The sequence below is a fragment of the Hemicordylus capensis genome, chromosome 2 (assembly GCF_027244095.1).
Source record: "Hemicordylus capensis ecotype Gifberg chromosome 2, rHemCap1.1.pri, whole genome shotgun sequence".
Lineage (NCBI taxonomy): Eukaryota > Metazoa > Chordata > Lepidosauria > Squamata > Cordylidae > Hemicordylus > Hemicordylus capensis.
Window position 1 is genome coordinate 28,060,743 of NC_069658.1, and position 9,442 is coordinate 28,070,184.

Sequence of the window (9,442 nt, forward strand, 5' to 3'; positions counted from 1 at the left end):
CTTTGAAGGGCTTCAGCAATCAGTACAGCAGCTCATGTCAAGGCAGCTTCTTTAAGCAACAGGATACCATGTTACAGTGAACCCCTCAAATTCAGAGAGATTTCTGCCAAGGAAGACTCCCACCTTTTAGCACAGATGCCAACAGAACTGTTCTAGGATAGAGTGAGGTAATTCACACAACACTGAGACTATTCCCAAGATCAGCCAAAAGCAGGCTAAGGGAGCCCAGCCCACTTTTGGGCAATCGTGTGCTGCAATGGGAGCCATGTGGCTCCCAGCAGCTAGCCTCATAAAAAACCCCTCCCCTTAAATGAGGTTAGCTGAGTGACAGCACATGAGTAGACCCCTGCAAGCAGCCTCCCTGGCTCGGGGGTCTCTCCAGGATGCCCCACGTGCTTGCGTGGGGGTTTCCTGGAACTTCTGGGGGCTGCGTGAACCCTGATCCCCGCAGCTGTGACGGCATGTCATGTGAAGTGCCTCACTGTGTTCGCCCTGGGTTTGGAAGGTGTGTGTGCTCCTTTTTTTGGTTGTGTGGAAGCAAGGGAGGAGGAAAAGCTGCCCAGGTTTTCCTCCTGTCTTTTCCCCCACACAACCAAAAATTGTGAGAACACACAGCTCCCAAACCCAGATAGAACACAGTTTGATTGTGTGAATGTCCTCATTATCTTGGGTTTCCATAGGGGAGAAAGCAGTCCCTCCTACCTGCTGAGGATCCCTTCTCTGTGTGGTCCTGCTTCTGGGGAAAGGACCTTTGCACAAGTGGGATCCTGTTTTGTGAAGCAGCTTTCCCAGAGAGAAAGGCATCATTACATTGTAGATTTGATTCTACCATGTCAAGATTTCATTCACCCAGGCAGAAGCATTTTATTGAAAGTGTCCAGAAGTTTTAATTTTATCAATCCTTTTAACCAAGATTAGCTCTTACTCTATTTTTGTATGGTATTTACCTGAACTGAAGACTGAATTTAAGACAGCCCCCTTAAAAAGTAAAGGTTAAGTACAGGTTATACCTGCATTTACTCAAAAGGAACAGGACTCTGAATCCAATATCAAAAAACTTTGAATATAAAAAAGCCTCTGGATTAGTCTTGGATTCAAGTAAGTACAGTATTTTAGATCTAGATCTAACATCCATTGGATATGTTAAGGAGTTTTCCAGAGTAATGATTTAGTATAAGGTGCTACAGGACTCTGTCCCACTTGAGAATTTGACGTGGGTACATAAGTACCTGCTTCTCAATTCAACACGATCAAGTTCAACAGTATCTTTTTAGATTGTGAACCCTTTGGGGACAGGGGACCATTTTTTATTTATTTGTTTATCTTTTTATGTAAACTACATTAAGGACTTTGTTGAAGTGGTATATAAATTTGTTGTAGTAGTATCTCTGATACCATATTTACCCAAATAGAAGATGACTCTGAATTTAAGATGACTCCTATAAAAAGGCCAGGTTATACCTGTATTTGGCCAAAATACAGACTCTGAATTCAAGGGAAACCCCACCCCCAGTTTCTAACATCAAAGAACTTGGGGGGAAACTTTGTTCTGGATTCAGGTAAATAGAGCATCCTCTTATTTCTAGGTAAGCCAGCAACTAAGTAGGTCTTCACTTGAAATCAATCAACTGTTCCTTGAGATCAGGGTCAGATTGTTTTATGTCGTTCTCAGCAGAACTGCCCTCCATGGGCTTCTTCCCATTTGAGTGGGCCTAGCAGAGTTGCTTTATTACACCATGTGAAGGCCATGGGCACAGAGGTGACCTTGGGATCAACCGTGGGCTATTCTGAAGGTCCTTGACCATTGCCCAACAATCTAAGTGCCCCAGTGGCAACTCTGGGAGAAGTTAACCTTGTAGATTAGGTTGGAGCTTTCATAGGCAAGAGGCAGAAATATGATTAATCATAGTTACCATCAGTCGCAATCTGCTGCCTTAACTTTGGGCAAGTTTCCTTGCCAAGCCAGACCCTGCCTGGAGGACATATGCAATCAAGACTTACAGATCAGCTTGCAAGCAGAAAGGTAGGAAGTGCTTACAGTTTACTCTATGCAGATTTAATTGTTAACTATGGTTAAACAAAGCCATAGATAAACATTGTCCAGAGGCGGCCATAGGATTTGGGAGAAAGGTTACCCATCAACTAGACCTATTCAACTCAAATCTATGTACTCAGCTTTGTAATAAGCCAGGTTACTGGAAAACCTTCAAGGTTTCTTGCTAAACAACCTAGTCTGTGTCACTGTCCCTAGGCCAGAAGCCACCTTTACAAAATGCACGAGAGGAATCGTGACCTGCTCAGTGCTGTGATCTTGCCATCTCATTTATCTTGTAATCACAACAAGGGGCTGAAACAGAAAGAGGTATACCAAGATAACTAGCAAGCTAATCCTGCTGTATGCAGCTGGGAGTGGTACATTCAGCAGGAGAAAGAGTTCATCAGAAGGCCATGGTCTCCAACAGAGATATTAGCAAGGTTACACTCAGAGATAGAGTCCTATGAAGTAGGCATTCAGTTTCAAGAGAAAAATAGCTCCTATATGAAGCCTAGTCAGCCTCTTCTCAGGCTAAGCATAATATTCCAAGTACTGTACTACAAGTAGCATTTATTCCTGGTCCATTTGAGTATTTCAACATCTTCATGACACCCAGATATGTAGCAATTTACTCAACTCAAAAGGCTGAGTCAAGCAACAGTTCTTTGACTCCATGAAGCATTAGCTCAGTTTCCTAGAACACTGCTGGTACTTATGACTAGAACAGGAAGAATATGTCCTCATCCTTCCAATAAAACAGTAACACCCTTGATGTCTTCCAAGAGGAGATGATGATTTCTGGACAAACAAGGTTGAAAGCAAGCAGTCCAACGGCCCGATGCCAACTTGTGGCACTAATGCATCCCTTTTCAATAGCCCCCATCCTTTGGGAAGAGGCAGAACTCCATCCATGTGGTGACCTGATCTACTTGATTGGACCAGCTGGAGTCCTTGGAACCTGAGGCTCAGTGCAGTGGAGGACTCAGATATAGGAATGTGGCAGCAATTTCTGATGAGGCTTGTGTTGTTCCACTCCTTGAGAGGAAATGCTGCCCTCTGCTTCCAGAATCCTGCAGCCGCTGTCTGAATGGAATTGAAAGCCTGCTGAAGCAGCAAACCAGCAGCAAGCAAGGCTTAGTCAATCACAAGTCCGCAGCAGGGGGCAGAACATGAACCCCATCCCTGTTACCTCCTGTTCTGCCGACACAGTAACCAAATGGGGTCTGCTGCTTGCCAATTAGCCACACCTCCTTATCAAGGGTGACTAACCCTCGCATAGGATCACCGGCCCTGCCATTTCCACTTGGTCTTTCCCAGTCTGCCGTCAAAACTCCTAAACTGTGTTTGACCTGCCTCTCACCACACACAGCTTATCAAGAAGCCATATAGAAGACACCAAATTTTTATATTACGTATATGTCTGTGTACACACACACACACAGTGGCTTTGCCTCTATTACCTATTAATATGCTTGCCATGGCTCACTTACACTTGCAACTGCTACGAAGCCTCCTACATCACTTAAGCTCAATGCCAGCAGCATGTGCATGCTTACAGCTTAGAGGCAGCATTCCCCGTTGCAAGAAGGAGTCTTGTGAGGAAAGATCCCCTTCCCCTAGACTAAGTTCACTAGGCTCAAGTGCACCCTCCCTGGAACGACACTATTTATTTTCTTTGCTGCAGAAGACCTTGGATTCCAGAGCCCCAAATACCAGTTCTGACAGTCCGTCCTCCAAGCAATATTTTTCCTTCCACAGCTACCATGGTAGGGGAAAGGAGGGACGAGTCCCACGTACGCTCCAGAAGCACTTAAGCAGCCAATTATGCCTCCCAAGCCACCCTCGAGCAACATGTTCCTCGGAGAGCCCCAACCTTCTTGGCTAGCTGTTCAGCCACAGCCGCTAAACAGTGGACCCCATTCAGCCCATGTTATTGGACGTCTGCCTCTTCACTCATCCCAGGGCACTGTTTATTTTCACTGGTGGGAGGAGTTGATTAGAGCGATGATTTGCACCTGGGAGCAACTTCTCCACCAGGCAAAGCGATTATGTCCAAGACACTAGCCAGACACTACACAGAAAGGCCTGCTTTAAGGTTAGCCTTAAAACTTCATGGATACTCACTACTGCATCCAGCCTACAATCCTAACGTGAATGGAGTCGCAATGGTCTGGCCCTCTGTAACTTAATTGCTACCCTCTTTTATTTCACAGGCCCAGACCAAGTTCTTTAGTATAACCTTTTTTCTATAATGGCAAGATTTATTCTTTGTATGCATGATTTGCCTGCCTTCAGTCCAGCCCCTTCCCCTCCATACAAAGCATTTGTTAACACATATCAGGCAGCCCCACCACTCAGGAGTCTTAAGAGCAGTAGATTCTACCTCTCTTTCGCTAGGACAGTATCCCAAGCTGAAAGTCTTCACTCAGGGACCCCTCCCATTATTTTTACAAGGGGCTCTGGGTCCACCCACCCCACCCCATTCATTCCTAGTCCTTCCCCCACTCTCAAGTTGGCAAGATAACTAAATTCCTTTAAAAGCTCTCAGTCAGCACTCTTTTGGCAATGAAGTGGGGTTGTGTGTTTTTTTTTTGGTGAAGGAGGCTATATATAAATCTTACAGCCCACATCATTCATTCAAGAAAATTACTCGGCATTAGAGGCTGAACTGCCAGGGTGTGTGTGTGTGTGTGTGTGGGTGTATAACCGATATTTGGTAGAAGAGGATAAGCTTTTCCCTATTTAAGCGGGCTCGGTGAAGAAGCAGATCTTGGACACACATAGTCAGGATTAGGGGTAGAGGAAGAGAATTCTTTCAAAAAAGGGACTTTTTTTAAAAAAAAGCCCGCAAGTTCCAAGTACATAGACTGGACTAGGGAGGCATTCCATACACCCTACCCACGCCGAAAAACCAACGCTGATTAACGAACCGACGGCTCCGAGAGAGAAATAATTAACCTCGCCAAGCAGCTAGCCCGCTTCGTTCTAGAACTCAGCAGACAGACTGCCCGCCCAACACCACGCATTTAAAAGAGGGAAAGTTTGAGTCACTCACACGGGCGAGCCTCTCTGCCTCGCTAGAACCTTGCAAGTTGCGGCAAACTCAAACCAACCCCTCCTAGCCATAGCAGCGCTTTTTACTCACAAGACTAGATCCGTGCCGCTTCTTCGTGCATGATCCCGCTGCTGCAGCCGGTGAGTGAACGGACACTGCGGGCCGGGTCCGGTTAAATATTCAGCCGTACGCGAACCTTCTGTTTAGTTAGCCACTCACAGGGAGAGATATGGTTTTAATCAGATGCTGGCAGCTGAAGACTACCCAGGAATGTGCTGTGATGTTTTTGCTGCCTCGGCTTGGGCTACTCCCCCTCAACGTGTCTTGTGCTTCCAAACTTAACTCTTTCCGCACCGGACAGGAGGCGGTGGTGGTGATAACCCCGCTCGCTGCTGTGCTGTAAGACTGAGGCGGAGTTGGGCGCCGGGACCGGGGATTAAATGATAACAGAGTTTAGGATTTGGGAGGAAAGGGGGATGTTTAACCGTTCTGCACAGGGCAAATACAACCTGCCTTTTTTTTTTTTGGCCATTCCGTGAAACCGATTCGCGAGGGCTGCAACTAGGCACTCAGGAAGACTATGGTGGATTCTGATGACGTTCCGTGCAGGATCAGGGCCCTAATAATTTATTGCACTCCTCCTCACCCCATCAACTTTCAGAGCAGGGGTTCTAAAACTTGGGGCCCCCCCACCCGCGATGTTGTTGGACTACAACTCCCATCATCCCTGGTATGTGGGCAAAGGCCACCGTGGTGGGGGTATGATGGGAGTTGTAGTCCAACAGCATCTGAGGACCCGAGATTGAGAACCCCTCCATCAGACCGTTCCATTCTAAGGAATTTAACAGAGACTATTGTTGGCAAAGGTCGACGATTTCCTCCCCACGGGATGAAATCGTGAGTGTGTTGAAGGCAAAGTCTTGTGTCTGTCAATGACAAAATGATTGGAAGGATTGTTTAGGTTGGGTTTTGTGTGTGTGTGTGTGTGTGTGTGTGTGTCTGTCTGTCTGTCTGTTTTTGACAAATTATGCTTAAATCTGTGGAATACCCTCCTTGTGTACTGGACTCCCTCTCTTTTTGCTTTTAGACAGCTTTAGGAGACATCTTAAAATTTTCAGCAAGCTTTTTAACATCTAATTGATCTGCTGTTTTAAAGGAAATTATGATCTGATGCTCTTTAGTTGTTCTTTTGAACTGTTTCAGTTGCTGTTTTGGGGTTTTGTAGTGTTTTAAAACTTTGATTGTATGTGTCCTTTTGTAATATTATTTCATGGTTGTTTTTACAGGAAAGTGGGATAAAAATTGTTATGATAAATATATTTTTTCAATTATTTTGCATATCTTGTGTGTGTGATTTGAACTGTAAGCCAGTGCTAGTGAGAATATCCATCTGACTTGAGCATGGCTTATTTCCACATTCTGCCTCACATTCACTACATTCACATGTGCTTTAATAATACAAGACAGGAGTTCTCAAACTTGGATCCCCAGACATTATTGAACTACAACTCCCATCATCACCTACAACACTGTTGTGACTGGGGATGATGAGAGTTGTAGTCCAACAACATTGGAGAGCCAAGTTTGAGAACCTCTGGCATAAGAGATGCTTAAAGGAGCTTATACAGTATACTTCTAACTATGTTTACTCAGAGGTTTGTCTTATGGAATCCAGTGGAATGGATTCCCAAATTAGTATGTATAAGACCGCAGCATTGAACTCAAGGGGACTGACTTCTGAATATACAGTACATGCATTGTATCAGACCCTTAAGGCCCATTCACATGTTATGTCCAACACTCATACTAGGGTGTACACAGGGTTAGTCATTCAAAAGTTATGCTGAATGCAGGAACAGAAGTACACTTCCTAGACAGGTACACTCATTCACACAAACACATGTATGAGTGTACAAACATCTGTGCACTCATACAGCATAATGTCTGAACTGGGTTTTAGTGTGTTCAATTCAGTTGAGTTTTATTTCCATATTATTTTATTTCCCTATTATTATTTTAGTTTTATTTCCATATTATTTTATTTTCCTATTATTATTTTAGGGTGGTTTTTTTCCAGCCATAAAATGCCACACACAAGACAACAGAAGGCATATATTTCCATCTATAGCTGTGGGCAAGAGGCAAGCCACCTAATGGCACAGCGGGGAAGTAACTTGCCTAGGGGGCAAGAGGTTGCTAGTTCGAATCCCTATATTGGGCAGCAGCGATATAGGAAGGAGCTGAAAGTTGTCATTTCATACTGCACGGGAGATGGCAATGGTAAACCCCTCCTGTATCCTACCAAAGGCAACCACTTGGCTCTGTGGTTGCCAGGAGTCGACACCGACTTGACGGCACAACTTTAAGAAGCAAGTTAATGAATAGGTTTTCAACAGAACAGTCATAAGAGCAGACTTCCCCTTTGCTCTTTCTTTGCAACTGGGGTTCTACATGAGAGATTCTAGAACTCTTAACGAATGTGAACCAAGTTCCTGAAAATCCAGGAAATGACTGGCTGCCCATTCTTCTGAAAACATAGGAATGTGAGGTGGCTGCCTAAAACTGTACTCCCGGTATGGCGGATTCCCAGCAGAGTTCAAGGAGGTGTCAAGAAGATTATATACAGAGCAGTCTGTGGTTAATGCAATGAGTGCAATAATGAACCATCCACTGGATAAAATTTTTTCTCTTGGGCAACAGCGGTAGTAGGTTTGGTGCTCATTTTGCTCAGGAAAACATCCTTTAACACATAAGACCGGTTCACATGTTATGTTCAACACTTATACAATGAGTGCACAGTGTACACAGGTACAGTCATTCACACATTATATTGAATGCAGGTACAGAAGTACACTTCCTTGCATTTGAAGGGCCTGTATTCAGGTTCACTTTTAAAATGAACCCAGGTACAGTGATTTACAGCCACCTAATGGTGCAGCAGGGAAATGACTTGACCAGCAAGCCAGAGATTGCCAGTTTGAATCCACCTGCTGGTATGTTTCCCAGACTATGTTTCCCAGACTATGGGAAACACCTATATTGGGCAGCAGTGATATAGGAAGATGCTGAAAGGCATCATCTCATACTGCACGGGAGGAGGCAATGGTAAACCCCTCCTGTATTCTACCCAAGACAACCACAGGGCTTTGTGGTCGCCAGGAGTCAACACCAACCCGACGGCACACTTTACCTGGCCTTACAGTCATTCAGAGTGTACAGACATCTGTACACTTGTACAGCTTAATGTCTGAACCAGGCTAGAGTTTCTCGATGGTATGTGTATCCCTGGGGGCACGCAAAACACAGGTAGGGAGTACCGAATGAGGGGGAGAGGAGAAAGAAGCCCATCAAGGAGGATGGGGAGAAGCTTGCCTTCACTGCGCAGTCTTTACTGCTCAGTCTTTGCGGCTGACTACTGCCTAGAACAGTAGCGGCCCATGCTAACAAGCTGGAGGGGAGGGAAACGAGCTGCAGCTTCAGCTTCGGTGCCATCATCTGCTCTCTCGCTCTCTTCTGGCCCTGCCGCAGCTGGGATTTTTTTAAAAAATGTAATTTGAATGTAATTTTTTTTAATGCCCCTGAGCCATTCTTGGAAGGGTGGTATATTCAAATATTTGACTTATTCGAATATTTGATTTATTCAAATAATATTTATTTGAATATTTATTCATTCATTCATTCATTCGTTCTCTATCTATCTATCTATCTATCTATCTATCTATCTATCTATCACTTTTAGATATCACCCAAACTTTTGTCTCTGGGAGGTTATTTGATTTATTCATATAATGTTTATTCAAATGAATAAATCAAATCAATAAATAATTGTGCCCGAACTGGTCATTCACCTGGCAGATTTCCCTCCCCTGCCAGAGAAATGACCCACCCGCATGGCTCAGTTATAGCCAGGGGCCCCCAGGAGGGAGCGCGAGAGAGGGACTGCCAGCACTGAAGCAACTGTGGCTCATTTTCTGCCCTTCCATCTTATGAGCATGGGCCACTACTAGCCTAGAATGAGTCTCGCTCTCTTTCTCTCCCCGCCCCCGCCACACCTTCTATCTTGCCCCTTCCTCCTCTCAAAACTCTTTTCATTATTATCACTTGCTTCACTTGTTCCAGAGCGGAGGACACTGATAATAGTACTGTGTGCTCTGCACTTCCCCAAGTGGCAGCATTATCAGGTTAGTTTCCTTTATGAGAGAACACGGGAGACTTCGGGCATCCTTGCCATATTTGCTTTGTTTCCAGTTATACAACTCCTTTATGGCAGATATCCCGGAGAGCAGAGTCATCATTCAAGACTGCAACCTCACTTCCAGGTACTGTAACTCCAGCTAGAACTATGCAGCCCT

At 44.9% G+C, this 9,442-nt stretch overlaps 1 protein-coding gene across 2 annotated transcripts in view; it reads right to left on the reverse strand.

The window, feature by feature from the left end:
- Positions 1-5,371, reverse strand: part of DAB2 (DAB adaptor protein 2) — a 50,434-nt gene extending 45,063 nt beyond the window's left edge. The window contains exon 1 of one of the 2 annotated variants that reach the window (XM_053300156.1): positions 5,181-5,370. The gene's annotated coding sequence lies outside the window, so the exon portion shown is untranslated. Of the gene's footprint in view, positions 1-5,180 lie in introns of both variants that reach the window. The other variant, XM_053300157.1, reaches the window with a different exon arrangement.
- Positions 5,372-9,442: the final 4,071 nt, after the last annotated feature.